The sequence below is a fragment of the Arachis stenosperma genome, chromosome 4, assembly GCF_014773155.1.
Source record: "Arachis stenosperma cultivar V10309 chromosome 4, arast.V10309.gnm1.PFL2, whole genome shotgun sequence".
In the NCBI taxonomy this organism is placed as follows: domain Eukaryota; kingdom Viridiplantae; phylum Streptophyta; class Magnoliopsida; order Fabales; family Fabaceae; genus Arachis; species Arachis stenosperma.
In genome coordinates this window covers 90,006,796-90,011,024 of record NC_080380.1, presented here as the reverse complement: position 1 = coordinate 90,011,024, position 4,229 = coordinate 90,006,796, and the positions used below count along the sequence as shown (strand labels likewise).

At 39.1% G+C, this 4,229-nt stretch overlaps 1 non-coding gene across 1 annotated transcript; it reads left to right on the top strand.

Annotated features, from left to right (window-relative positions):
• The first annotated feature begins 819 nt into the window (after positions 1-819).
• LOC130978621 (small nucleolar RNA R71) lies at positions 820-927 on the top strand. Its single transcript, XR_009086243.1, has one exon. It is a non-coding gene; the product is annotated as a small nucleolar RNA R71 (small nucleolar RNA).
• The last annotated feature ends 3,302 nt before the right edge of the window (positions 928-4,229 follow it).

The window sequence follows — 4,229 nt, the reverse complement described above, 5'->3', positions numbered from 1 at the left end:
ACGCCCATTGAGGTCTTCCTCAGTGGCGTTCACTGCCTCTCCTTCCTCCCAGAATTCGGCCATGTCTATGGCTTTGCACTCTCCTTTTGGATTTTCTTCTGTATTACTTGGGAGAGTGCTAGGAGGGAGTTCAGTAACTTTCTTGCTCAGCTGACCCACTTGTCCTTCCAAATTTCTGATGGAGGACCTTGTTTCATTCATGAAACTTTGAGTGGTCTTTATTAGATCAGAGACCATTGTTGCTAAGTCAGAAGTATTCTGCTTAGAACTCTCTGTCTGTTGCTGAGAAGATGATGGAAAAGGCTTGCCATTGCTAAACCTGTTTCTTCCACCATTATTGTTATTGAAACCTTGTTGAGGTCTCTCTTGATTCTTCCATGAGAGATTTGGGTGATTTCTCCATGAAGAATTATAGGTGTTTCCATAGGGTTCTCCTAGGTAATTCACCTCTTCCATGGAAGGGTTCTCAGGATCATAAGCTTCTTCCTTAGATGAAGCATCCTTAGTACTGTTTGGTGCATTTTGCATTCCAGACAGACTTTGAGAAATCAAATTGACTGTTGAGTCAATATCTTATTCTGAGCCAGTATGGCATTCAGAGCATCAATCTCAAGAACTCCTTTCTTCTGATTAGTCCCATTGTTCACAGGATTCCTTTCAGAAGTGTACATGAATTGGTTATTTGCAACCATTTCAATCAGCTCTTGAGCTTCTGCAGGCGTTCTTCAGATGAAGAGATCCTCCTGCAGAGCTATCCAAGGACATCTTAGATAGTTCAGAGAGACCATCATAGAAAATACCTATGATGCTCCATTCAGAAAGCATGTCAGAAGGACATTTTCTGATTAATTGTTTGTATCTTTCCCAAGCTTCATAGAGGGATTCTCCATCCTTTTGTCTAAAGGTTTGGACTTCCACTCTAAGCTTACTCCATCTTGTGGTGGAAAGAATTTTGCCAAGAAGGCATTGAATAGCTTTTCCCATGAGTCCAGGCTTCTTTAGGTTGAGAGTCCAACCATATTCTAGCTCTGTCTCTTACAGCAAAAGGGAATAGCATCAGTCTATAGACTTCAGGGTCAACCCCATTAGTCTTGACTGTGTCACAGATTTGCAAGAATTCAGCTAAAAAACTGATGAGGATCTTCCATTGGAAGTCCATGGAACTTGCAATTCTGTTGCATTAGAGAAACTAATTGAGGCTTAAGCTCAAAGTTGTTTGCTCCAATGGCAGGGATAGAGATGCTTCTCCCATAAAAATCAGGAGTAGGTGCAGTAAAGTCACCAGCACTCCCTTGCATTGTTTGCATTGTTGTTGTTTTCTGCTGCCATGTTTTCTTCCTTGAAGAATTCGGTCAGGTCCTCTAAAGAGAGTTGTGCTTTGGCTTCTCTTAGCTTTCTCTTCAAAGTCCTTTCAGGTTCAGGATCAGCTTCAACAAGAATGCCTTTGTCCTTGCTCTGCTCATATGAAAGAGAAGGGAACAAGAAAATGTGGAATCCTCTAGTCACAGTATAGAGATTCCTTTAAGTGTCAGAGGAAAAGAGAAATAGAAAGAAGAAGGAGAAGATAAATTCGAACTTTAGTTAGATAAGGTTCGAATTGTGCATTGAGAAGGAGTGGCACTCCATAAATAGAAGGATGGGGGAAGGAGGGGAATAGTGAAAAATTTTGAAGTTATTTTGAAAAACATTAATTAATTTTCGAAAATAAAAGTGGAAAAGAAACCAAGTGATTTTTGAAAAAGATTTGAAATTAGAAATTAAAAAGATTTGATTGAAAACTGTTTTGAAAAAGATGTGGTTAAAAAGATTAAAAAAAATGTGATGAGAAGATATGATTTGAAAACTATTTGAAAAGATATGATTTTAAAATGAATGACTTGCTTAACAAGAAAGATATGATTTGAAACATTCAAACCTTTCTCAACAGAAAAGGTAACAATCTTGTGATGTTCAATCAAATCATTAATTGTTAGTAAGTATCTTTTAAAAAGGAAAGAAATTGATTTTGAAAACATTTGATTGAAAAGATTTGATTTGAAAAAGATTTGATTTTGAAAATTTGAAAAAAAATTGATTTGAAAACAAAATCTTCCCCTGCACCATCCTGGCGTTAAACGCCCAGAATGGTATACATTCTGGCGTTTAACGCCCAAAATGCTACCTCTTTGGGCGTTAAACGCCAACCAGGTACCCTGGCTGGCGTTTAAACGCCAGTCTGCCTTCTTCACTGGGCATTTTGATGCTCAGCTTTTTCTGTATAATTCCTCTGCAGCATGTTTTGAATCTTCAATTCTTTGTATCATTGACTTGAAAGGACACAAATTAAAAATATTTTTGGATTTTTTTTGATAATCAAAATGCAAAAGGAATCAATTAACAATGCATGCAAGACACCAAACTTAGCAGTTTGTGTACTACTGACACTAACAACATGAAATGCATATGAGACACACAAATACTTCAAGTCAATAGAATTCAAAGATCAAAACAAAGAAATATATGCATGGATTCGAAAAATATAACAAAAACATGCATTTGACACTAAACTTAAGATGAGACTCTAGACTCAAACAAGAAATATTTTTGGGATTTTATGGTTTGCAAATTTTTTTGTATTTTTCGAAAATTAAGTGAAAAAAAAGTATCAAAATTCTTAATGAGAATTCCAGGAATCAGTGCAATGCTAGTCTAAGGCTCCGGTCCAGGAATTAGACATGGCTTCACAGCCAGCCAAGCTTTCAAAGAAAGCTTCGGTCCAAAACACTAGACATGACCAAGGTCAGCCAAGCCTTAGCAAATCACTGCTCCAACAGCAAGATTGATACGAAATCACAAGCTCTTGTGGTGATAAGTTGAAACCTCGGTCCAATCAGATTAGACATGGCTTCTCAGCCAGCCAGATTTCAACAAATCATCATGAAACTCTAGAATTCACCTTCAAGAATTTCGAAAAAAAATACCTAATCTAAGCAACAAGATGAACCGTCAGTTGTCCAGCCTAAACAATCCCGGGCAATAACACCAAAAATTTGATGTTGTTGCCGGATCTTGGCTCTGATGTTACCAAAGCTTGCTCAAAACATGAACAATCCCCGGCAACGGCGCCAAAAACTTGGTCGGCGAAATTGTGAACTATACTTTTTCACAACTCTCATAATCCCTGGTAATGGCTCCAAAAACTTGGTGCTTAATACCATGGCATTACACAACTTCGCACAACTAACCAGCAAGTGCACTGGGTCGTCCAAGTAATAAAACCTTACGTGAGTAAGGGTCGATCCCACGGAGATTGTTAGTATTGAAGCAAGCTATGGTCATCTTGTAAATCTTAGTCAGGCAAACTCAGATATATATGGTGATGAACGAAAATAACATAGAAGATAAAGATAGTGATACTTATGTATATCATTGGTGTATGAGCTTTAGACAAGTGTATGAAGATGCCTTCCCTTCCGTCTCTCTGCTTTCCTACAGCCTTCATCCAATCCTTTCTTACTCCTTTCCATGGCAAGCTCGTATAGGGTCTCACTGTTGTCAGCAGCTACCTCCCATCCTCTCAGTGAAAGCGATTGCATATGTCCTGTCACGGCATAGCGGAATTCATCTGTCGGTTCTCAATCAGGCGCGGAATAGAATCCAGTGATTCTTTTGCGTTATCGCTAACGCCCCGCCCTCAGGGTTTGAAGCACGTCACAGTCATTCAGTCATTGAATCCTACTCAGAACACCACAGACAAGGTTAGACCTTCCGGATTCTCTTGAATGCTGCCATCAGGTCCTGCCTATACCACGAAGACTCCGAAGAATCCAGAGATATTCACTAAGCCTCGAATGCTTGTAGAACAAGAATGGTTGTCAATCACCTTGTTCATAGGTGAGAGTGGTGATGGGCGTCAATCATCACCATCATCATGTTGAAGAACAAGTGATATCTGGTAAAAGAACAAGCGGAATTGAATGGAAGAACAATAGTAATTGCATAATACTCGAGGTACAGCAGAGCTCCACACCCTTAATCTATGGTGTAGAAACTCCACCGTTGAAAATACATAAGAACAGGGTCTAGGCATGGCCGAATGGCCAGCCTCCCAGAGGTCTAAGATAGCATAAAACAAAGATAGCTACCAAAGTCTCGATAGCTACCAAAGTCTCGATAGCTACCAAAGTCTCGATACAAATACAATAGTAAAAGGTCCTACTTATAGATAACTAGTAGCCTAGGTGTACAAA